Source organism: Cygnus olor, chromosome 1, assembly GCF_009769625.2.
Source record: "Cygnus olor isolate bCygOlo1 chromosome 1, bCygOlo1.pri.v2, whole genome shotgun sequence".
NCBI classification, from domain to species: Eukaryota; Metazoa; Chordata; class Aves; order Anseriformes; family Anatidae; genus Cygnus; species Cygnus olor.
This window is the reverse complement of record NC_049169.1, coordinates 75,495,605-75,521,754: the sequence shown is the minus strand read 5'-3', so window position 1 is coordinate 75,521,754 and position 26,150 is coordinate 75,495,605. Positions and strand designations below refer to the sequence as shown.

General features: G+C 42.8%; 1 protein-coding gene across 50 annotated transcripts in view; it reads left to right on the top strand.

Annotated features, from left to right (window-relative positions):
- The window catches only part of PPFIBP1 (PPFIA binding protein 1), a 113,569-nt gene that overhangs the window by 28,979 nt on the left and 58,440 nt on the right, over positions 1–26,150 (top strand). For all 50 annotated transcript variants that reach the window (XM_040545134.1, XM_040545102.1, XM_040545098.1 and 47 more), the window contains one exon: positions 1,400–1,475. The gene's annotated coding sequence lies outside the window, so the exon portion shown is untranslated. The remainder of the gene's footprint in view (positions 1–1,399; positions 1,476–26,150) is intronic.

Here is a 26,150-nt window from a genome sequence, read left to right as displayed (position 1 = left end):
CGTGACATACTGCAGTACCCTTTATAGAAACCTCAAATATTTTTCTTTCCCTGCCTACCAGGTTTTGTCTCTTTTTCCATCTGACAGATTTTTTTTTTCCTGTGTTGCACAGGATATAATTATTATGTTGCAGTAGCCTGAAGCCCCGGTCCTGTGAAGGTCTGCTCGCACAGACTTACACGTCCCTGTCCTTTATGTCCTGTGTAAATTTTGTTCCTGGTGCTTTTGTCTAATCTAGTTTAAAATACTGCTCCAAGAAGCAATGAACACCCAGTCATTCGTGTGCCCTGAGACTGCTTATTCTACCGTTTGGCACTTAGACCTAAAATTGCATCTTTTCTGTGCCCATCTCCCATACATATTTGGGCTGAATTCTCCCTGTTTTGTTCACACCTTCTGGATATTGCAGTTGGTCTTTGTTGCCCCAAGTCAACTAGTTTGACTTTTTAGTCTTTTTTTTTTTTTTGAGCTTAGTGTTTGCATTCTGATCACGTTGCTTGCTTGTCCCGAACTTCTGCCAACTGGACAATACCCATTCTTGCTCTTGGCACGATTTCTGTGCCGAGAGCAGTGTCTCAGCATGCCAGGGCAGTGTCCCAGGTGGGATGCACCAGTCATAACTAGAAGAATTACTGACTTTTCTTCTGAGTGATGCATGGTACATTTACAGCAGTGCTCCTGGTTGTTTTGGTCCTTCTACCATCAGTATTTCACTGAGCACTCATATTTGAGTTAGATTTTTATGTCTCTTTTAATGGGAGCTCATGTAATTGCCTAGGTTTGGGAAATAAAACTCTAGACCAAAAACAAAATAGTTCCAAACTTCCTTTGCATTTCACATTTGAAACTTATGTAGAACCTTCTCCCAGAACAATTTTGTCAAGCTTCCCACACAAAATAGCTTTAGACGTGTGTATCCTTTGTGATGGTGGGAAGGAGCTGCGGGGTTGGTTCGGTACTCTGTGCTGCACTGACTTCCTCTGGGTTTTCTTCGCACTCAGATCTCTAGACATCCAACTCTGTGGGGTGCTTGGGATTTTTAGAGGTTGCAGTAGTGAGAAGAAAGTCTTTGCAAGTAGTCGTTCACCTTTGCTTTGTGTTATACAGGTGTGATCAGATGGGGAGGTGGGGGGGCAGGCACAGACCAACCATTTAATGTACAAAAACCGAGAGAGGATGTTGCTGGGTATTACTAGGAATAAACAAGCTCATTTTCTGTTTTTACATCAGTTGTCATCCTTTAATTTCTTGGTACTGTTTTTTTTTTAAATGCTGTTATGTATGTCATCCACTGTGCTTCCTGTGTTCTATGTCACTTTATCATCAATTTTTGTAAGATATCACCATTAAGTCTCCTCAGACTTTGTAGCAATTAATTAAATCCTTTTTCTCTTTTCAGTGTCAGAAGTTTATATGGATCAGTGTTATTGGCTCTAGAGTGACAGGGGAGATCAACATTAAGTCTGCTCGCCTGGGTGAGTAGCCTCGCCTGGGTGACTGACCTAATGGCTCACTCCTCACTATAAATGTCTCTAACATCTACATATCTGCTGTTTTTTTTGTTGTTGTTGAGAACTTACACAACAGCTACTATAGGCTTTTATTTCAAATGATATTATCCTGCATTACAGCTTCCAGCAGGAGTTGTAGATAAATGTCATGCTACTTCTGCTTGTGTAAATATTCATTTATTTGGTATCTTTTAAAGGGTAGTCATCACTTACAGTCTGAACTGGTGTTTAGGTCCACGGAAGCTTTCCACAATTTAAAGATAGTGGCTTTCAAGTTTTAACGTGGACCATGGCAAGGTAGTAAAGTATATTTTGGTTATCCAAGAAATAAAACTGAAATGACTGCTGGAGTCATTCTTGCTGCATACTGTGGGCTCAACAAGCAGTGCCAGTGCTTCAGTAGGGGGCCCGCTGTGCTTGCCATGCCTGCGTGACGTGGCTGTGCTGTGCATGTGCAGTTAATCTGACTCGACAGGTCTATGGCAATGTGCAGAGAAACTGCCCAGGGCTTTCAGATTACTGTGGCAAGTTTATGTGGAAACACATTTGACAGAATAGACTATCTGTTGCATTAGCTCTTGGAAATGGCCCAGTTTAGTAGACTTCAAGGTGTGGCATTTTGCATTCAGTCTAGACTGATTTGATCCAAGTAGCCTAGTGCATGTCAGAGCTGGCAGTCTTGTTTTGGGGATGGTTATCCCCTATCTACTTTGTTTTGGATATTACAGTGCGATCTAGCAATATAAAGGGCTTGAGGCTCCTAAATTCCAGCTGGTTCTTCTCTGAGAGAGCTGGGTTGAGTTGCTGCATCCACACTTCAGCCATGCATTCCATGGCTGCGCTACACTCACCGTGTACCACCGCCTCTGAGGTCCCAGCTGGTGGCTGGGCCTCTCCTTTTGACTGGTGCCGTTGCTGTGTTTCACACCCTGTACATTCTGCTGTTTCACACCCTGTAGATCTGTACAAGACCAATGTCCACTAGCACATAGCATCCTTAACCTTGGCTTGCTACTCTTCAGTTGCCTGCAGTGTGTGGGGACTGGCATCTCATTCAAGGTATTTTCCCTCTTCCTGGGTCTCTGACCTTTCCCACACTGCATGTGAGCTCTCTCTTGGATCCACAAGCTGCCTGGAGTCTTGCATGAGACCTGGAAAGAAGTGGATATTGCACCCTGTTTCCAGGAACCCTAAAATCCAGCACTAAAAGCTTTTATTTCCCAGGCATTTAATCAGTGATTTGATGGCTCCAGGAGCGGTTATCACCTATTGTCGTCCTATCCTGGTCACGTTTCTTTAATTTTATTGCTGCTTATCAGAGTTGCTGGCATTGCACTCCAGCTGGCCTGGTGCTCCAGCTGGATTTGAATGGGTCATGGCTGTAAAAACATCATTAAAAGCCTGACATTGGCTGGCTGCCTCATTCTGCTGGATGTGTGTTTGGAGATTTTCAGTCTGCTGGCATCACCATGTGAACGTCTTGCCTTTGTTGGACATCTCTGCATCCTCGCTTTTCAGATGCTGTGCCGATTTCCCTTCCCCAGGAGTAGCCAGAATTATTGGGACTTAAATCTTTCATCCTACCTGTCACTTGTGCTGTTGCTCTGAGAAGAGGTATGTGTCTGTATCCATCTCAGGTGCTCTTGATCCTCCTTTCTCCATTCCTGCAGCTCGAGTACCAGTGTGTTTCTGCTGTTTGGAGGCTTTCTGCTTGAGCTAGACCCATTTCTTTCAACAGTCTGTCCGAAAAGCTGGAACAGATTTCTCCTGCTGCTATTTGCTTTCACCATCAAATAAGTAAATAAAAGCCTCTCCGAATACGACATCCCCAAATCCTTCCGACTTGGCGCTGGCAGGAATGGCAGGCTGTGCTACAGGCTGCTGCCTGCTGCTCCGAACGGGGCAGATGAACAACGGGTTTCCCACTGCACTGCCCCACATTCAGCCCCTGATGTCTCTGCTCGTCCATGCACCAATGTGTTTTGGGTGAGGTTTTGGTGTCACACATTCCCATCCTGTTATTCCCAAGCATGCATTCATGTTAAACATGGTACTGATGGCCTTTATGTAGCACTTAGTGTGGCAGCGTGTATAAATAATCTGGAAAAGATAAATGCTTTTCACTAAGTCTTAGCGGGCAGAGCTGCTTTGGTGTGGTGCCATGAAGATACTATTCACAAGTAGCCAGACTAAATCACACTCCCTGTGGCTGCTGCTCTTTCCTTGCGCATTCTCTGCAGGTTTTTGGGTACCTCCTTGCTCTGCCAGTTCCTGGGGCTGCTCTGAGTCAGTCTGCCCGGTGCGGCAGCGTATTGTCTACATGTCCAAAAGTGAGATGGAGTGTGCAGAGGTCCATCAGGGCCAGGGAATGGGGTAGGCATAGGGCATGGCACAGCTGGGACTGCCACAGCCGCAGGGATGCTGCCTTCACGTTACCCAAGACCGCTGCATACCAAAGGGTGCAGTGCAAGATGAAGTCCCTCGTTTGTAGGAAAAGTGGCCCCTTTCCCAAACCCAGTGTGTTATCCAAGCGGTACCAGGGCATGAAAGGATGTGGAGATGCTGATGAAGGAAGGCCATCTTTTTGCTGCTAGGTTCAGTATGGGTTAAGCCCATGAATCTATTAATTTATTTTTGAGTTAACGTTTTGCTTGTGAGAATGACCCCCCCGCCCTCATAAGCCCTTCATATGAAAAATGAACCTCAGGCCGGAGGGAATGGGGAAGGAGCGTGTCACCCCTGGCATGTGGTGATGGGTAAAGGAGGCAGGTTTTTTTTGTTTTGGTTTTTGTTTTTTTTTCCATCCATTTCTTCCAGGAGGAAATATTGCTGCTTACAGAAGGCAGTTTGTGTTTTTGTGCCTTTACTCTGACATTTTATGTGATGTGGTTTGGGTAATGTTAAAGTAACTTAACGTTATGTTTACCCACAGTACTGCTGGCAGCTCTCTAATATACGTAAATATCTCTACAGAGAGAAAGGGAGTTGTATTTATCCATAAATAGTTAGCATACTGCCCTGTTTATCTTGCATGTGACCTCTCTGTTGCACAGGGCCTTTCCCTGCCTCACCCCACCTGCTCCTTTTTACTTACTTGACTTTCCCAGTCCTGACAGTTGCTTTATATTCAGAAAATATAAATTCATCCCCCACAAAGCTTTCAAATGTAATTTTATTTCTTTCTTTACTTCTCTGAGAAATTCTTTTTGCTCTCTTCAAGACTGAGAATGTATATTTTCCCGGTTTATTTAGGCACGCTTATTTTGTCTGTAGAAACTTGGTCAAATGATGTTTCTTTATGTGAATTTATAATCCTGTGAGGTTTGTGTATTGTGTATCTGAGCTGAAAGAAGATTGTCCAATCTGTTTTAAGATGTCCCACTTTCTGAGTATTGTATCTCATTAGGAATATGGCTGGCTGTTTGCATGGCTTTTTTCTTTCCTTCAGTACCTTGGGGGAGAAAATATCTCATTGCATCATGATAATAATACTTGTTACTTTGTTTCTGCCTTCAAAGAACTATATAGTTATGAATTAAATAATTTCTGTAACATTGTGTAGCAGTTTATAATCATTATTTGCCCCATTTTACAGATGGGGAATATGAGCAAGAATTCAAGTGACCTTAGGCTGTGGGAGGAGAAACAAAATCAACCGGAGTACCCAGCTCCCTGACTTGTACTAGAGTAGCACCACACCTTTCTTGTATAAATTAAAAAAAAAAAAAAAGAAAAAAAAAAGAGGGAAATAAAAGTTTGATTCCCATCAACAACAAAAGGAAAGGGAGAGATGTTTATCTTTAATCATCTTGCCTAACCTTGTTAACTACTTAGTTAAGTGCAGCAGTTGTTGGTGGTGTTTTTTTGTTGCTTTTTTTAAAAATAAAAATAAAAAAAATGTTGTTTGACTGATGTGGCTGTCGCATTGCAGCGTGTGGTTGGAGGTATGCGAGGAGATGTCTGGAGTTTATGAAGCTGAAGTGGCGTGTGAACTGCCAGGGCTGCTGCGGAGGGAAGAGGTCGTTCGCTGCTGGTTGGCCAATTTCTCTGTTCCTGCCCTCCTGTTCCCCTCAAGCCAGGAGCAGTGGAAACCTTCTCTGTAGTAGTTGAAAGTATTTTTTCCTCTTGTTTGCCAGCAGAGGCTGGGATGGGAAAAGTGAAGCATCCTAGATGGGGGTTGTGTTATTGCACAGCGAGTACAGAAAATAATCCTTGCCTCGCCTGCCACGTGCCATACTGGGATTTTTGTTTTCCCCTTGTGGGCTCAAGTGAAAGTTGTTAGCTCAGGGTGGTATCTGGGATGTTATGGAGCAGTCCTGCATGTTATTGTCACAATATTGATGAATTCAGTTAAAACTCCTCCCCCTCCATGAATTTTGATTTTTTTATGAAATCTAGAAAAGGTACTTTGGAGTACTGGTCAGCAGTGGAACAGTTTAGCCCCTTTGGGGAGGACAGATAATCAGCTTGTTGAAAAGCAGCTTGGTGCAGAGGAATGGAAACCATGTGAAGAATTTCATCTTTCTTTGGAAAATTTCTTGGCTGCTCCTCCACAGGTTTCCGACGTTCTCTGTCCGCCTTCAGACTGGCTTCAGATGTCTTGTTTGATAAACTTTCTGATGAAAGTCTTGCATGACTGACTTCAAGCAACTTTATTCTGGGCATGCTTTGCTAGTAAAGGCGGTGGGGAATGCAGCTGTCTTCAGCCATGTGCTCTATCTGGGAATGCAAAACTGCCAAGCCTTTTTAGGGGCTCAAGATTTAACTCCAAGAATATATTTAGTTTTCTGTTTTGGATGAGTGGGACAGATATCCTGATGCCTTAGATGAGATCTGCAACGATAGACAACAGCACCCAGGTATCGCAGCCAGTATTTTTTTTTCTTTCCCTTTGCCGGGAGAGAGGTTGGAGTCTTGTTTTGAGCTTCTACAATCACATCTGTGTTGGAGTGTGCTTGCAGCACCTCTCCTGAAGGCATCATGGGGCTGGTCACCTGGGAACGTGACAGCTTTGGATCTGGCCTGTACTCATGTCTTGCTGGTACCTCACTTGTACATGCTCCCTTCCAGCACTGAGCAGAGCTGTCCATTGCCATGGCATGCTCACAGGGCTCCCATTTCATCTGGTGTTTCACATGATGCCCAAATTCCTGATTACTTGTCAGCTGACCTTTTTGAGGAACTGAATGTGGCTTATCCTGAATCTGGATGTTTCTCCCTCACTGGGCTTGGAGAGCCCTCAGGGTTGGGTTGGGACCTGAACTTTGCAGCAGAGCAGCTGATATGCAGGCTTTCACTCACTCTTCACTTGCAGTGTGTGTGCTTGTGTTTGTCTTCATGTCTTCTCTTTGTTATCTGACAACTTCTCTCCCTAGACTTGGATTTCAGTTGCTTCAGCAGCTCAGCATGTGGGGAGCTGCGTGCTTGCCTTGTGCGGTTTTGTTCATGAGATAGCTTTTTTTTTTTTTTAAACTCTTTGACATGTTCAGGGCAAGTTGCTTGGGTCTTGCTGATAATCCTTACCAAAGAAATTTTTGGCAATACTTTAGTATCTCTGAGTGTTGATTAGGTATTTGAAATTAAAAGAGGGAGGGAGCTACTTGACTATCCAGATGCTTCTTCCTTCTCTTTTTCCCCCTGCAGTGAAAATTCACCAAAACCCAGGTAACTTCTCAGCTGTGAGAAGAGAACTGTTTCCTTCAGCTCAGCAGAGCCATGAGAGCTCAGTGCTCACATGGCCCTTTGCATCGGTTGCTCCTTGGGGCACCATCACTCCAAGATCCAACGCAGGAGTTGAAGAGGACTTTTCCTGCTGTCTCCTGCTTGAGGCTGCAGTTTGCAGTTGTGCCAAGCATGAGAACTGAGGAGTGGTTTGTTTTTGTGTTGTTTTTTTTCCATTCATGTTTCCTCCCAGCTGTTTCTAAGCAGTAAAGAGAAAGGAGAAGCTGTCAGATATCATGGGTTGTGATTACAAATCACAAATATCATTGGCATGCAATGGAGTAGGAACAAAGCATGGAAAAGGGAAGTGGGAGAGGGGTCATCAGGTTGAGCAGAAGGAAAGAAGCAGTGGGAGATGGCATCCAGAAGGTGACCTGAAGGAGGGATAAAATTGTGGTCATTGGGAAATGGAAGGCAGTGGGTACCTGAGCCAGTGTGGTTCCCCACAGTGAACTTGATTACTGTCAGTCCTTGTTTTACTTGCATAGCCAAGAAATTCTAGTCTGAAATAACATAAGTGAACACAGGATATTTCTTAACTGTTAAGAGCTTAAAATTGCAACTTCTATGTTAAACTTGCCTGTCCAGCTGCCCAGATCCCCACACCCTCACAGGCAAGCCTTGGCTTATAGCTCAACTTTTTGACTCTTCATTCTTACAGTTTTACTTGGAGTGCAATTTCTCCGCTAATGTAACTCTGGGACTTGGGTTTGTTTTAGGAAATGGCAAGAGTTTTTGTGACAAGTGATGATCTTTATGGCAAAATTGAGTGGTGAGAGTGGACATAAGGTAAGACAGGACCTCGGGAAGGAGCTCGCTCCACTGATGGCATGTCTCACCAGCGACAATGGCAGTAGTGACAATGTGGGTCACACTGGCTAAAAGGAGAGATGGGCCTAAGCAGGAGCTATGTGTTGAATATCCCTGAGCTATCTCAACTTGTTTAAGGGAGGTTCAGATCCATATGGCATAAAATTGATGTTTGTCTCAGGTCTGCTTATCTCCCTGCCAGCACATGCATGCATGCTTATTTGAAACAAACAAAATCCCAGATGTTCTCTTATCTGAAAACCAGAGATTCACCTGAAATTGTTTTTTCAAGACATGAGAGCTTTTTGGGTAAAGCTGTCCGTCTGCAAGCATTTTCCAGGACTCATCACACTTTGAAATCATGGTATTAAAATAATTGCCTTTGAAATGCAAGGAGGGTCATGTGCCCTACATCAGAAATTCCTCTTAGTACTTATTAATCTAGCATGTAAATGTCATGGCTTACATCCACAGGGTGTTTGTATTGAATTTTTAGCTGTAACAGTATCTCTTACTCTTCAGAATAAATGCCATATAATCTGGTTATGAGCAATACTCTTAATTTAGATACCAAAAATAGGACATAGACAGATCTGAGTTACTGCAAGCAGGAGAGCAAATAACCTTGCCTCATGAGGGGAGTTCAAATTCAGTCGAATCATCTAGTGGTCAATATAATGAATGGTAAGAGACAGAGAATTGTCTGTTTCATTGGGGTAGCACAACAATTGCTGTATCTTTCTCTTCTCTTTGGCTTCTCTGAAGGCCTGATTCTCCTCTGTCTCACCTCTGTTATACCTGTACTGGGGAGTATAAAGAGGGGTTAGGTTGGGAAACATCCTTTTTTCTTACCTCCACCCCACATCCCCTTCCCCCAGTAGGTCAGTGCACACTGATTTGAGGTATATAAAGCAGTAGGAACTCAGGCTTATCCCCCACCACAAAGCCCCTGGTTTCAGGGAGAAGGGGACTTGCACCCTACAAGTGCAGCACTGATGAGGACACAATATGCATTTTGGGAGGAGAATCATCCTTACTCTGCAGCTGGGCATCATCCAAGAGGCTTGAACACTTGAAACACCTTCATCACTTAACCAAGCCACCAGTCCTATGCCTGGAGGGGGTCATCAAGATGCTGGGACTTTTACCAAATAATGTTTTCTTTTCTCATGCATTTGGCAGCCCTGAATCACTGAGTAATTTTTGTTGAATTTTCTATATGGACTCGAGGTAAGTGGTAACAGCGGTTCTATGTAACCTTAAGTAAATCTTACCTAGAAATATCCTGATAAAGTAGTTGCTTTTCAGTGTAGTCATGGTGTCACACTTAACCAGAGTAATCTGAAGCAAGATTGGTTTTGATGAAAGTGAATGTGTCTTTGTGGCAGATTTGATTTGAGTTTTTAACTTTTGTTTCCCTTGAGTACCAACACACATGCCTTGGTGGCTGTGCTCTGATAGTCCTTTTCAGTGGAGAAGGAAGAAGGATTGTAGCCACAATGACCTGGATGCTTACGGGGACTTGGTCCTGTTCAGTTTGTGGCAGAGATCACGTCTGGTGGCTCATGGACTAAAGTGAGTCAATTTGAGGAACGCTAGTATTTCACCATGGACCTTATTAACAGAGTGCTGATGTTACTGAAAGCAACCACAGGTTGTACAGAGCTAGCAAGATCTTTACTTAGAGGTCCTGTTTTGGCCAGTTAGTCAAACAGGCACCCAGTGTTAAGCATGTACCCAGTACCACTGACTTCTGGAGTATTAGGAGCATGCTTATTGTCAAATGTGGGTTTATGCAACTTGCTGATCTCAGGTCTGGGTGGGTCTTGCTGAAAGGATCCTGTGCTGCCAGAGAGATTGTCTCTGTTCTAAGCTGTGGTTCAGCTAGGCTGTCAATCCAATACAGGGGGACCAGACTGTAAACACTGTGAAATGCCGATCTGGTATAAAGCCACTTAGCTGATAAGAAGCTGCTCAAAATATTTTGAAAGTTGAATTCTGCTCTGGGAGTGGGCAGCCACTCCTGGCTGTGCTCATGAGGCTCAGTGCCAGGGGTGTTTTGGCTGGTTTGCCTGCCGGGTTTGCTGCTAAGCAAGACTTGATGTCAAGACTTGATGCAACACCCTGGGTGTTGTGCTGCCTGAGGTCCACCAGGCAATGACAGTGGTGAAGCAGCCTTGGTGTGGTCATGCATCTGGGCAGTTAACAATCCTCTCCTGTCCACATGAAGATAGAAAATAGCCTTGTACATCCCATCAGGTGCTGCAGCATTGTGGGGAAAATGAAAAACTAACTGATGGCTGCTCTGGTGCCCTTCGTATCTGCTCCAGGCTCACAGTAGGGGATGAAAATGTTTCAGGTGGAGGATGCCACACTGTCACATCTCTGGTTATCTGGGGGGATGGCCTTGTTGACTGTCAGCATTTTAGACCCACGTCTTGCAATGGTGCAAAGGTGGTCTGTACTTGCCAGCTTCCAAGTTTTCATAGGAGCCTCTTTGTGGGTTTGGTGCTTTTCTGTGCAAAACCTTGGCATGGATTTCTGTTATCGCTGTCTTTCCTTTTCTCCTTCTGCTTCTGATCCTTCTCAGTACGACAGTTTAGAACTGTTTACTGCTTTCCTTGCAGATTTGGTCACATTCAGAAGTTAATATGTTTGCGTCCTATGAGTAGATGATCTGGCCTTGCCCTCATGTGCATCTTCTGTGTCTTGGACTCATCTTAGCCTGTCTCATCTGCATGGCCCACATTGTGCAAATAAAGGGCTCTTCACATAGGGACTGTATGCAGCTGTGTTCGTATTTGTAAGAGCTCTGCCAGGCTCCAAGCTGTGCCACAGCACTCTGGGCAGAGCAGTAGAAGCAGCAGTGTGCACAGAGCAGTGAGAACATGGTATCGTGCTCTGGATGGTCCCCATGAGTGCTCGTCTGGGTCAGATGTCTGGTGCCACAGGGTTTTTGGGCTGCCAGGGTCTCATGTTAAGATTATGCTTCCCTGTTGAGTGGGGTGTTTGTCAGACAGTAATAATCCTCTGTCATTAAAGGTAGGGGTAGCACTGCTCTGAGTAACTGAAATAACTGCCTGTTGGGAGGATGGGAAAGAGAAGCCTACCAATGCTGCTACATCAGGAGAAACCATTAATGTAGACAGTTATGATGGCAAGAAACCATGTACATACATGACAAGTAGTAGTAATGGACATGGCTGACTCTTTTAATGTTCCTAGTATCTGATAAGTTGTCAACATCTGTTAATTTCTGCTACTGCAAAATAAGTAGACAGTTCTGAGGTTTGCATTATTAAGAGTTCAGTTGTGTTTAATTTACGATGTCTTATGACAGCTGAAGTGAATGCCATGATCCACACCGTGGAGATACGGCTGAATTACTATCTCGTCTCTTACCTAGAACAAGTTTGGAGCCTTGCTTATGTTACAGTAGGAGAGGAACCCCGTGCAGTCCTGTTGCTGTCACTAAGTATTGCATATGGCTCTTTGGAGCGCTGCACAGTGCTGGGTCGCTGGCCGGCAGCCACACCAACTTCTTGGGATCTCATCAGGTCTTGCAAGCAGAGAAGCGCCAGGCTGGGCCACAGTCCTTGGACGAGAAACCTGCAAGGTACACAGACACTGGAGATGTCCTTGTGGTGCCGTATGTGTACTGGCACGTATGCATGCTGGGTGTGTTTCTCTTTTTAAATTGTGACTTGGTGTTGTCATGCTTCATGAAAGCCATGTGTTAGTTTTTAGTGTTAGCAGGAAATAACATTTGATTCTCCTCTCCCCCCACTGTGCTAAATGATTGGAAGATGAGTTGCTTGAGATCTGCAGACAGGTAGAGTGTTGATTACGCATAAGATACCCATTGCTCAGCCACAGGTTGAGTACCCATCCACGCTAAGCGTGGCCTTGGTAGCAGTGTGGAGATTCCCAGATGCTATTTCTACATGCAGCACTGTCTTTCTCCCTGCTGCTGAGAAGATCCCCTGCAGTCATCTCCACCATAATGACTTGCTAAGGGGTGATTGCACAGGCAGATGACCAAATGCTTTCCTTGGATGGGCCAACCCATTGAAATAGCAGTAAAGGCAAAGTGACAGGACTCCCAGCTCAGGTGGGCAACTTTTAGTCTAAGCCCTTCAGGGTAAATGTGGTCTAGCTAAGGTGTTTCTTGTGATTTAATAACCAGTTTACTTAATCTTTATGCCTGTCTTCAGCAAGGTTACCTCTCCTGAGCTGGGCAGCTGGAATTAGGAAAATACTGTATTTCTTTTTGTTGTTGCCAGATTGTTGTGTAGACGTTCAATTGTCATCTCCCCCTAAACTGGAAATTTTGTGCTTGGACCACTCCGCTGTAGCATTGGGAAAAGCCTTGGTACGCAAAGCTGGTGTCACAGTCCACAGGCTCCTTCTCCTTAAACACAGAAGTTTTTTTTATAAACCATAAGCAACTCTTCCTTGAGTAACATTTAAATAGGTTTGCAGAAGCTTCAAAATGGGCACAAATGTGTCAGAAATGTGGCTGAATATTGACATTTACTTGACTGATAGCTAATCCTTGGCTGAGGAAAATGGAATGGCATTTAAGCAGTTGTCTTGTTCACGTTATTTCCCCAATTCTTTCTTTAGGCACAATAATGCAATGCAGGCAATTAAAACCCTTCTTATTTGAAGGTTTTCAATTAGCTGGCATTACTACTTCAGATCTTACAATCTGTAAAATAGAGCGTATCTCTTGATACAACTTCATCTTGTATAGCACTGCACTTTATTTTTAAAGACAATTTAAATAGAATGGGGGGGGGGGGGGGGGGAACACAACAAACCAGAGCACAGAAATGGCAAATCAGTATTTGTGGCATTTCTCAGAAGCTAATTAGGATTATCTTCTTAAAAAGGCAGATTCTTTTGCCTGCAAGTCAAGTAGAAGAGCAAGAACTGATATTTTAATAAAATATTATTGAAGGCCTGAATGCATTTATGATCCTTGAGACATTTACAGGAAACAAAAGCTTGCTATTCAGAACTGTCAAAAATTTTAACAAAGGGTAAAAAGCAAATCTGAGAGGCCAGCTGCATGGTTCAGATACCTCCACTTCCAAAGTTCTGGTTATTACCACGTTGAGACACCTGATCCCGGCCAGGTTTTTTTCTTTTGATGAATATACCTATGACACTTTTCAGTTTGACGTTGTATGTTGAAGTAGAATTTAGATAAACTGGAGTGGTGATTGCCATTTTTCATTCTTAAACATACGGCCAGATGAACTCTCTTCCAAAAATTTATCAACAGTTGACTAAAAGTGAGACCACAGCTTTCTCAAAAATCTGCCATGTGAGCAATGCATTTGTTTTAATGTATTTTCACTGAATTGGGAGTTCTTCTGGATGTTTTCCCTCTCTCACTTCCCAACATTGGGGAGTTTGTGCTTCTGTCAAAGACTTCTAAATTTAGCGTGAAAATAGCATTGGAAAACTTGGGAGATCCAAAGATAGTTTGCTGGGAAAGGCCAGTAACAGCAGGAATAGTTGTGCAGAACTTTGTCCCACTTTGGAGGGTACTACTTTGGCATTTCTATAAACTTGTGTTGAAGGCAACAAATTTAATGTTGTTGCTGTATTTTCTACTCGGATTGTATTGCAGTATGTCTTATCCTCAGATCAGAAAACCCTTTTTTTTAGTTTCTTATCTTCACTATTTTTTAAGGTAAGATGTGTTCCAATAGGGAGAATTATTTCTCAATGGAAAATAATATAATGAAACTATATTTGTAAAAGCTTTAACAGCAGTAATCTTGCACTTAGATACATAACTTTCAAGTGTTCCTTGTACTTACGTGGATTTCCACCAACTTCAGCAGGGCTTACTGTTGAACTTGCAGCTTATTTGTACACAGTATATATCTTCAATTGATCGAGTGAGACTGTTTCCTTGGGTAAAGCAGGTAAATTGTACAGTGAATTGGAGGAGCAGACAACTTTTGCAAACTTGAGTGTACAGTTGCAGTGGCTGGCCTTAGAAGTTTGTCCTAGAATAGTCTTTGTGTTGTAGCATTCAAGTTAGAGCTTTCTGTGGTCTTCCTTTTTAGACTTCATGTTCAAAACTTGGTAATAACAGCATTTTTTTCAGTAACACAGTATTTCTAGGGTATTTCAGTCCTTCAGAACTGTAATATACCAATGGTGAGCATGTTGATATTGATGCATTGAAATTCATTTGCCAAAGTGACAGAATTTACCAACGAAGCCTGAACGTATACTAAGTAAAATATCATGGTAGTTATGGTTAAGCAAAACCTTGACGTGAATGAATCCACCTACCGAAGTGGCAGAGTTTCATGCTGTGAGGAGGGCAATTGCCGCAGGAAGTAGTACTTCTGTAAAATAACACGTTTGTAGTGCTGCTGGAGGGGTGAGGACAGCAGCAGAGCTTTTTTGTGAGCAGCTCAGCACGCTTCTGATGTGGAGCTGCCCTGGGTCATGGCAATATTGAGAAAGTGACATTATTTGTTTGCTTCTGTTTTTGTTTTGTTTTGTTTGACCTGGTAATAGATAGTGAGGATAACTTCTAGAACCTTCTTTTTTTCAGTTGGTCCAGTGAGGTTCTTGGCTGAGGCATGAAAATCTGGTTATATTTTGTTGTGTCTTGCCAGCCACCCCCTTCCCCATTCACTGAGAAATTCAGCAGTGTTTTGGGAGTCCTGCTGAGTTCTCCCCCATATCTATAAAGAAAATTGTTGAAGATGATCAGCTCACACCTGTTAAACTTCATAATGGACCTCTGTTTTTCCCATAAACAGCTTCTTCCCTCCAGTGGCCTTTGTGGTCTGGGCACTGCCATTGATTACAAACACTCTCTTGATGTCAGCAAGACTATTTGCATCCTGCAGGGTAAACCTGCACTGCTCCCTTGGACCAGGATCTTCAGCCACAGGATAGACTGGGGCTGTACTGTGGTTCTATTTGACCTTTGATACCTGAAGAAATCCTTGTTGGGCAGCTGGTATAGTGAGAATCTTCATATAGTTAGTATATACTTTCTGTTAGACTGAGTCATACCCCCCACCCAAAGGTTGGGAAAATGTGAAACACTTTTATTGTCTCCTTCTTTTAGGAGGAGATGTTTAATTTGGTTTGTATGTAAGAAGGAAAACTTTGAAGTGTCATTGAAATACAAAGGGAAAATACTTCAAAGAAATATAACATTAAAAGTGTATCTGATCCCTCAAGGATTTTGGAGCTTTATCTTGAGAATAGGCATTCAGGGGCACATTTGTATGGAAATACTAGGACTGATTAATTCATCCAAAATATTTTGGGTGTTGCCAGTCAGCATCCATTGAATTATTCTGTACTAGTTTTGACTTTACATCATGGCAGACTAGCAGTTCTATGTTCATCTGTCTATGTTGCTGATATCCATCACTCAGAAGTTAATACAGAGTCTGACAGGGAAACCAAAGCATGATGCTGCTATGGTGTGAGACTTGTTCAGTATTGTTACCCCAATGCAGAGCAGAGATCACTGGATACAACCAAATAAAGCTCCCCAAATTTCTGATTTGCATGGGTTGCTCTGCTAGGGTATGGGCATGGTGGTCTGTGGAAGATGATGCGGTGTGCACGGAGCTTGTGCCACTCCTGTTTGGTGGTGGATTACACATTTCTAATAAGTGTCTTCAACTGTGGGAGAGTTAACATCTTGAGCTGTGATTTTTACTTAACTCCTGTAAAAACATGTCCAGTTGTGCTGGAGCAGAGGGTGGTGGCTTTTCCTTTTGGCAAACGGATTCTGGCATCAGCATTTTAATTGCAGGAATTATATTAGCAGTTCCCAGAGCTCAAGGGTGTGTGTGAGGAGCTAACTAGATGTGTATAAATCATGGTTAGGCAGAACTTTAAATACTGGATGCGTGGTTCTGTCCTTGTTACCTTCTGTTACAGTGAGGTTTCAGAAAGTTAGAAAAACATGAAGTTTCCCAAGAACCACTTTTTACCAATACAGTGGTGTAGTTACTTTTGGTCTTTTTATGTTATAAAAACAAATTTTATTTAAAATAGTTTTAAATTACTCATTATTTTTCAAGTTTTATTTTAATTGTATCTGTAGGTTGAGGGAAGGATGGGAGAAAGGAAACAGTTAAGCCGCCTAAGCTATTTTTTTAATATTGCAGATTTTAAGAAAACAGGTGATCCAGCTCTCCCCCGTCCACATCCCTCCCATGCCTTATGATATTGCATCCTTCCATGCCTTATGATATTGCATTTCAAATGAGGGGCTTTGTATGTTCAGACTCTGGGTATTCTCAGATCACATCAAACTTCCTTCAGCAACCATGAGGTTCAAATGTTTGTGGTGTTTTTTTTTTTTTGTTTGGTTTGTTTTTTTTCCATTTTCTTAATGAAAACTAGGGTCCTGGTGGAATTACTTCTCTGTAAGATCTTGAGTTTAGGGAGAAATCAGATATTGCAAGGTTTGTGGTAGAACAGGCTTTCCAACAGTCTGTGAACCTGACTGGCATATCAGTTGTAGACTGGCACAAACACATCACAGGTATGTAACGATGGAGAGTGGCACATGACTATTCCTGCGCTGTTATTGTATGATTTAACCACACCTAGGTTTGCATCAAGACTCGCTGACTTGGATTGTGGCACCGCTGGCTGGGGCAGCATGGGGTGACGCATATGCTAACCGGTGTGCTGCTTATGTGGTTTGCTGAGACAACTTGGACTGCTCTGGGGATCCAAATCAGGTGGTTTATAGGTATATCGTCACTGTGCTTCTGTGATAGGATTGTGAACTGGCCTGTACCGCTCTTAAAAGTTATCTTGTTCTACGTTTTAGCATTTTATAGCCATGTCTACTAAAGGCAGATTACTAAGTCTACATTAGTAAGGTCAGTAATAAAGCACAGTGTATTGCTCTATCTAATAAAACAGGCATTTTCCATTGTTCTATACAATCAAAAAAGAGTTGTTTCATACTTAGCAGGTGATCTGTAGCAAGTGAACTTGGTCTCATACACTTTTTTTAATCACACGAGGAGGACATTAATTCTTAAAACCTTTGGATGAGAAACCTCAAAGACTTGTGCTGCTGTGTATTGTCCACCTCGCAGCAAAGCACTTCCTGGTGAGGCCAGTCAGGACAGCGTGCCCGTCCCCTCACCTCGGGGCAGTCGGAGAACTCGTGCCAAACTCCTTTGCTAAAACAAATTATTATTGAAGCTAGCATTAAATAAGCAATGACAGTTTGTGATGTGTGCATCCACTTATTTTTGATAACTTTGCCTACTTCAATAGAGTGGTGACAGCCTAAAGGACAGCATTGGCTCTTACTGCTGCTGGTTCTGCACTAGAATTTTCTAGTTTTGTCAGCACCGCAAACAGCCTTGAATTTCATGATCTGAGATTGTTCAGGAGGCGATATGAACAGCCCACAACCTTGTTTACTCCATGCTATGCTCCTTTGCTGGATGTGTGCGATGCTTTTTCTTCTGGTCTGCACCCTCTCCCCTTCAACTCCTTGCATTGCCTCCAAGAGACCGATGGCTGAACCGGACAGCAGGGAGGAAGTGCTGGTGGCTCGTGGCATTTGAGCAGTAAAGCTTGCAAGACTTTTCAGAACACGTTTGTAGAGGATTTTTCTCTTAAATTACACTTTTGCAGGTGAGAATAGCTGGCTCAAAGTAATACACTCTAAGCTGAGCTGGTGCACCAGAAAGAAGGTTGCTCTCTGCTGGGCTGGGGGGGTACCGCATGGCCTCCCTTCTCCGCTTGTACACTCAGCACAGTATGGAGCAGTAAGGGAAAGGTAGCCAGGTAGGACAGAGCCAGCATGCTTCTCTGGAAGCTGATAGTACTGCCGTCATCCTGTTGATTTATCATCATAGAGTGCACACTGCTGCCTGTATCAGCCCTACCATTACAGCATCTTCACGTTCTCCATCTGCTCAGTGCCTCCTTCCTTATCAGTGTTTGGTATGTTGCCTCCCCACCATGTTATGTCATGGGGATTATTTTCCCACAGAGTTAACGATGCTTTTCCATCACTGTCACATTTCCTTTTGTACGTACGTTCTGGTTGTTTCCCGTTTCTCTTGCTTTTGCAACCATGCTATGAGCTTTCCAAGTTTTAATGGCCCCACCTGGAACAGGTCACTTGTCCCCCTAAACTCCATTTTCTATGATCAGGCTGACTGATGAAATTCAGCCAACTGTTTCTCTCGTGGGCAACCCCCCCTCAAATTTTGCAGGTACCTTGTTCTTGGCTCTTGCAGATAGCAGGTTTACTCCATCAGTAACCTTGTCATTCTGTAGAAGTCTAGATGGGTTTGTCTCAGCCACAGATTTGTCCTGGTTGGGCATCAAAAATTTATCAATGCAATCATGTTCTAAATTTCTCACTGCTAAGATTTTTCTCCATCTCGTAAGTTGAATTTTACTCTGTTGTTAAGCCAGCAAGTTCTGCTCATCTCGCTGGTGGGGCCATCAGTGACAGATAGGATATTTCTCCTTCCTACTTATGCAGAGAGGCTTCTCTATGGAATCGAGAAGGAGAAAGCTCCAAGGCTTTCTCTCTTGCTGGAGGAAGCAGAAGCAAGTCATAATTTCTTCTGCCACCTCCTTTTCTCAGTTTCCCTCCTCTTCCTGATGCAGAAGAAAGGGAAGACAGTAGGGCTGGGACCAGGGTTTTTTTTCATTCCCTCTTTCTGCAAAAGTCACACCTCTGGCTTCGTGACAACCTGTTGCCTCCCTCCACCTTGCTGGTGAAAGCCGTCCTACCCTTCAGTATCGCCCATACCCCATGTCCACGTTATCCCCAGACAAGCATTAGGCAGGGTTAAGGACAGCATATGGCTCCTTAAAATTGCACTGTGATAATAGGGTGGTGGGGGGGGGGGGGCTTGTTCGTTTGCTACTCATCAGCATGGCATTCAGAAGAGGAGAGCCTTTGCTTTCTCAGTGATGTGAATAAACATGCAAGTTTTAGGATATACGTGTAGCATGTGAACTGCTCATGTCTTTTGCAAACTGAGAGTTAATTCAAAATTCAAGATCTGTTTTGAAACACACAGTTCCTGCATCTGATATTTCAGTAAATCTCCAAAGTAGAAGGTTCTTTTTTAATAGTGATTAAGGTCATGTGCTGCCTAAAGCAGGTTGCCTGGACGCAGAGTCTCTTATATTCCTCAGTGTGCTACCTGAAAACAAGCTATTGGCAAAGCTCCATTGTGAGGTCTTGGCAAAGGGCTTTAGCGTAGGAGAAAAGAAAATGCAAGGTCCACATGTTTTTGAGGTGTGAAAGACAAAACCAGACTAAAAATTGGCCTACCATTTCATATTTTTAACTTTTTTCTCCTCTACTTTTCACTGTAAAATTCTGTTCCATCCTATTACAAGAGGAAAAAAAATAGTAGTCAACCATCTCAAACTTTACCCTGCTAATTTTGAAATTGCCAAGAAGAGAGAGATGGCGAATCACCCAGTATCAGGGGATTGTTTATGAATCAGTGTGGTTGCACTGCCAACCTCAAGTTCTTAGATACCATGAGTCTTTAAAAAAAACAGAACTATCCTCACACACAAAGCATATATTTCAGTTATCTGTCTCTTCTATTACACATTTGTCCTGAAAAGTAAATCTGAAGATAAAAAAAAAAAAAATCAGAGGCAGATACAAGGAGGAAGATGTAATGCTGGGATTTATGTGAAAATTTTCCCTATGTAACAGTTGATGCTGTGGAATTAGAAAGTACTAGTTTCTTAGTTTTTTCTTTTCTACTGTTTTTTTTTTTTTTACAGATAACTGTTGAATGTGAAAATACTAATATAGGTAAACATACTTTATTTATTTTCTGAGCTTTCAATGATTGGTGCACAGTACTTTCGCTTTATGCAGTGACAATGCTGAAACTGTGCATGTAGAAGGTCTGAAATCAAATCCTAGACCTGAAGGTCCAAAATGTAAAGCCAAACACTGTCAAATCTGGACATTTGTGAATTTGGTACTTGGAATCAGCCCATTAAAAGGAGGAGGTGTGTGAGCTGTGAAATCGGATCTAAACCTGGGTTTATGTTGTGGATTTGGTGGTTCTTAAGGTATTTTGAAGAACTACTGTTTGGACTTTTGATCAACAGTGCCTCTTTTGTTTCATAGCCTGTGTAGCCATGGCATGTCAATAACGTGTTGATGGGGAATGTGAGGCATTTCCTTGCTTGCAGTAGTAGTCTCAGAGAGACGAGTGAGTATCTCAATTGTTTTTCTAATCAGTGGACCCAAGCAAAATGTGAGAAAAATACATAGTGATTTCTCAAACTCTCTACCATGAATAGTGGAAAAGATTTACTAAACAGCTAACCAGTAAAACACAAACAGCCTAAAATGAATCTCTCTCTACTTTTTTTTTTTTTTTTTGTAAGCCTCCATTTGACCCTGGATTACTTGTGCGTAAATAGTTAAAACAAGTCTAAGCAGTGTTTACAGGCAGGTCTTTGCATGACGCATCTTTGCAGATAAGGTGCTGCTGCCTGGACTGGGGCTGTGGCATGCAGAGAGCGCAGAGCTAACTTGTGCATCGTGAAATGAAGTAACCTGTCATATGCTGTGCTTTCTAAATTCCGTTCCATTGCAACAAAAAAAGAGCTGCTAGAGTACAGGGTGGCAGAGACAAGCACCCAGAATGATTTCCGTGCTGCAGACCAATTTAAATAGTTTGGTTTGTAATTGGATATCAATCTAAGCCATAAACCTTGACTCTTAGACGTTGGGTGTTTACATAAGCTGTTTGCTGTGTATATGTCTCTGTCAGAGTATCTGAAGGATACTTATCTTGTCAAGGCTTAGCTTTTGCACCACTTCCAATGTATTTTACAAATTTTAAGGGGAAGTGCAGAAGAATATATGTGGCTAAGCTGGTTGGTACTAAAGTTGTTGCATGGTTTGAGGTAAGCTTTTCCCAAGTGTAAACAATTATATCTTGGAAAGACTTTTGTGCTTTATGCTATTAAAATAGTTTAAAGCCTTTTCTATGGCTTGATACCTTTTATCTTAGGATATATCTTACGTACTGTGGGATAGGCTTTCTGCCTTAATGTGCTTCCAATATTTTTTATCAGTTAAAGGAAATAAATAACAACTGTTGGATAATAAAGAAATAATGAAATTCAGGGAATAAAGGAAGATCTGGAGTTAGGAAACAGGGTCATTTGTTGCCTTTTTGTACTCCTGCTTAATTAGAGAATAGTATTGCTTTGATGTCATTGAGTTTAGCAAATTCAAGAAGAAATTTATAAAAATAAACATTATCTATTTAAATAAGTCTTTGGCAACTTTGGGGTTGTTTTTTATTCATAATAACATTTACAATATAACCTTTTTGTGCCAGTAATGAAAAAAAAGGCTACTTTTAGCTATTTCAGGAAGACCTTGTAGACAGGCTTGAAGCCAGACATTTGACTTGCACCCAAGTCTGTATCCTGGCCTCCAGTCTTTAGCAGAAGAAGGTCTGATGTGGTGGGCACCCATCTGCTTCACAGTTCCTCCCTCTCATCTGGAGGCTGCTGGTGCTTTGTGCTAGCATAGGTGGGATGCTGGGTGGTAGCAGACCTTGTGTCCCATCCGTTGTGTCAGTTCCTACGTGCCCAGGATGAACCACTAGAAGATGATGAAAACTGTGCTTCATAAGGGATGCCACCACTACCTGTCAAGTGCTCAGCTCTGGGCTGGTGCTGAGCCTGCAGGTTGGTGGAGGCCTGAGCACAGTCCCACCGTATTTCTGCTTTCACAACATCACAGAAGGGCTGAAGCTGGAAGGGCCCTCCAGAGGCCATCTGGCCCAACCTCCTGCTCAAGCAGGGTCATCCGGAGCAGGTTGCCCAGGACCATGTCCGGGTGACTTTGGAAGATTTCCACAGAGGAGACTCCATAACCTCTCTGGGCAGTTTGTGCCATTGCTCTGTTACCTGCACAGCACAGAAGTGCTCTGGGGATGGGGCTTCTCGTAGCCCTCCTGAAATGGAGCAGCTTCCATGTATGTCCAAGGGAACATGGGGGACGTGTCCATTCTCACCAGGCCTTCTTGCTTCGGACGGTGCATAGTGACTGCTCGGTTATCACAGAGAGGGATGATTCGAGAGGTGCTCTGCCGTTCCCAGCTGTGGTGTGTGGATGGGTTTTTGTGATATGTAAGGGAGGCTGTGGGCAACCAGAATGATGGGACGGGAACGCACTGTTGGGTGGCACAGGAAGAGCTGTCGGGGAGGTGTCCCCACGCCATGTGCCCAGGTGAGACCACGGGGTTTGCTGCCAGCAGCCATGCCAGCAGCCTCCTGGCAGGTGATCTGCAGTCTCCAAGAGCTTCTTGTCATTTTGTGTGTTTGACACAGCATAGGGGATGTGATTGTCTTCTGTTATTCCTGCTCCAGGCACAGGTTGTAACACAGCTTGGAACATGTCTTTGAATGGATCTGGGGCATAACTACTTTCTTGTCCCTGCCTCATGTTAAGATTCTTCTCCACAGTGTTCCTGATAAGATATTTACAGTGTTTTCTTATTTTACTTTTTAAACTTCATCTCTTCTCTTCTTGTAAAACATCAGAGCAGTATATTTGACAGGATCCATTTTCTTTTTAATTTTTTTTCCGTCCTGGAACATATAAAACAAAGTCGTCTTTTTAACAGAAATGTTAATGACCCCTTTTGTAAATTAGCTGAGTATATTCATTATTAAATGTTAATTTGCTACTGACAGATTGCACTATAGTTGTATATATTCAAAACATCCCATGAGAAATTATGCCAGAGATTTAGATCAAATTCATTTGAGGCAATTTTTACTAATTATTTAAATGTTTTTTGCAAATAAGTCTCTCTGTGTTCATGTTTCTCTTCTGCCCAGCGAGTAAAAGCACAAATAGGTGTGATTATGTGTGTGAAATGACAGTTGTTTTTTATGGAATAGAGCCTCACCTTGTAGAAATTAATCGCTAAGGTTGTATTGGTTTTGTGTTGCAAAGTAGCAGAGGCAAATCCAGAAGATGCTTCAGACCTCTCACACAGTCATCTCTTAGATGCAGGAGTGAGATTAATTGACATTAATTTTTACAGCAAAGTGAAATTAGGGATCTTGGTTCTGCTGCAGTACAGTTTCTCTCCCTCCCCACCCTCCCCATAAAAGATGGCTGTAATTTGTGGACTTTTTTATTGCATTCTTGTGGCAGACTCCTAGGAGAATAGCCTACTCCTCAGGGTTCTTTTTTTATTCTCTATAGCTGTCAGAAACAAACCCTAATCAAGATGTTCCATTTCCGTGTATTAAAATTTCCGATTTTAAAGACTGTTACGTAGCACTGGGAGAGCTGGGGAACTCAAGTCATCAATCTTATTGTATCATTTCATAAGAATAATCTGTAGCTGATGCTTTCTTTCCAACTGTTGAATGTTTGCAGAGTGTGTGCGCACAGATGAGGGTGAGTGGGATGAAAAGGCCAGACCTTACCCTTCCCTGGAGAGGCTGCAATTGGTGCACTGTGTGTCCTTGCAGCTTTTGGACCTGCTGGGATGCAGTTGATTCTCCTCAGCTCAGCGAACCTTAAAAAATAATTTTAGAGGATCCTGGGCTTGGATATGCTGTCCCTGATGCCTCAGGGTGTGTTGTTTGATCTAAGAAAGAGGGAGCCCCTGGGTGGGGAAACAATAATTTCCTACATACATAAAATGTTAAAGCACCTTTTTTTTAAGGTCTGCCATCTTCATTACATATCTGATTCTGAAATCCATATTCAGGCAGCTTTCTGTTTGACTCCAGCAGACTGCAGTTCCCATTCACAGGGCTCGTAAGCCCTTTTTTTTTTTATAGCTGGAAAGCTATAAAAAAAAAAAAAGGGGCTTACGAGCCCTGTGAATTGGATTTATTTGCAGGGCAGTGCTTTGTTTCCTCTGTAAGTCATTTGGAATATATCTTCGCTAGCACTGTAGCCAGAGGGTTTGTATGTCATTCAAAAATAAAAAATAAAAAATCTCCACCTACTGAAAAGCGAACAGCATAGCCCTAGCAACCAGGCTGGTGTATCGGGACCAGAGGAGAGAACATTAAACAAGTAAGACCAAATAACGTCATCTCTAACAGCCAGTGATGCAATAGAGGTGTCAGATAGCGACAAGATTGATTGCAACTGGTAGTGGAGATAACTGCATGTTGTTGTGTTTTTTTGTTTGTTTGTTTTGGTGTTGTTTTGTTTTTTTAATGGTGGATTGTAAATATAGCCTCATTGATGCAGTGCTCATCCTTGTCAGCATGAGCAAGGTATTCAGCTGCGAGCTCTAGAAGAGGGATCTGCTTCTTTAGAAAAACACCTGAACAGCCCCCCTGCCCCAGCTAGCACTGGTTGTGTATGCACTGAAGGAATAAGGCAGGTAAGTCTTTATTTTCTTGAAAAGCAAGGGGAAACTTATTTTAAATGGTCTGTCAGGGCACCGTCAGTGCTTTCCTTGCAGGTGTGCTATCAGTGGCATTCTGCCAGGGGTGGATTTCATGTCTGCCTCCCTGTCTCTGTGTGCGCCGTGGTTTCTTGTTCATCTGCCGTGTCATAGATCTACCTATGTTAAAGGGATTTGCCTTTTTGTTTCTTCTTGCTTTTGTGAATGAAATGAATTGAAACTGCTAATCATCTGAAATATTAGCTATTCCTTATTTTCTTAAGGAACTTCAGTGTACTTCTTCAAGATGGATTTTCACTCATATCTGACTCTGTGGTTTTCTTTAGTCACTGCAAATAAAAGGAAAAAGAAATCCTTGCGTTTTCTGCTAGGTTTTATTTCTATTAGACCAGAGTCATAAAAAGCAAAGCAAAGAAAGGAAAATATTTAACAGGAAAGGTTAGTTCTGTTAATGTTCAGCATGGGCTACTCTTAAGCTTTGTGAAGTTGGTTCCCTTCTGCAGGTGCAGTGATTAATCCACTGGTGTTTCAGTATTGTCATTTCCTATACTCCACAAAAGGCTGCTGAATTATGACTTCTGTCTAATAATTGTACTTCTTTGACTCCCTCCACACCTCCCCTTTCTATGTTCTTCCTCCTGCAGTTTGTTGTTTTTTCTTGTTCTGTGCAGTTTGGTTCTTTAGTCTGCTGGTGTATGAGGTCTTTTGATTTCCTCCCTGCCCATCTGCTCCCTGCATGCTGGTGATGGTGTGCAAAGGATAAAAGCGATTCTCTGCCCTTACTGGGGAAGAAAGCCTTCAATATATTTTTCTATCGCAGTGGTTTTACTTCCTGACTGCTAGATGTGATGTACTGTGCTGGGAAGGTGGCCAGAGCAGGATGTGCCATTCCAGGCTAGCTTTCAGTGACCACTTTTAGGACCAAATAGCTGGGGAAATGGGATCTTGTTGCGTCATCTCCAGCTGTTTGGGTTAGGGGCTTTCTGTTCTTTTTTTTCTTTTGCCTCCAAGTTTCTCAGCTGTGGCCTCGTTCTGGCTGCTAAAATACCCTCCACAAATGGTGGAAGACTTTTTGAGAGCAGTGTGATTTCATGGTCTTGCTTCACCAAATTTTATCTTAAAATTTCTCCCTGTTGCTCCTGGTGGTATGGCTGCTTTTGTTGTAGCAGGGGAGGAAGCCCTGCACGGGCAGACATCTCGCCTGCCTTGGAGGTAGGGCCAGGTGACAGTGGGGTGAATGCTGGAGGCCTCCTGGATGCTGTACGTGCCACTGTTTGCCATTGTGACTCTCCTCAGTACAGCGGTCTTAAAGATTTTTGATAACCACAGACAACCTTTGTTTAGGAAAAGCAAGGATGTGGAAACAGGAGGGGTGACTGTGCCTGGATGAAGTGTAGAGGGTGATTTTTTTTTCTCTGAACCATGCCTTTATTGTGGAAGTGTGAATTAGCAGTTCCTTGCCCCCAGTTAATTTTTTTTCCTAAATACAAGGTGAGAAACAAGGGGTGTGCTGTGAGCAGATGTGATACAATAAGGGAGCACTCTGTTCCTTATCACATTTTGAGCCTGCAGCTAAAATGTTTCAGAGGAATTTCCTGTGTTTTTATTTGTGCCCATCACCTCTTGTCCTGTTACTGGACACCACAGAGAAGAGCCTCTCTCTGTC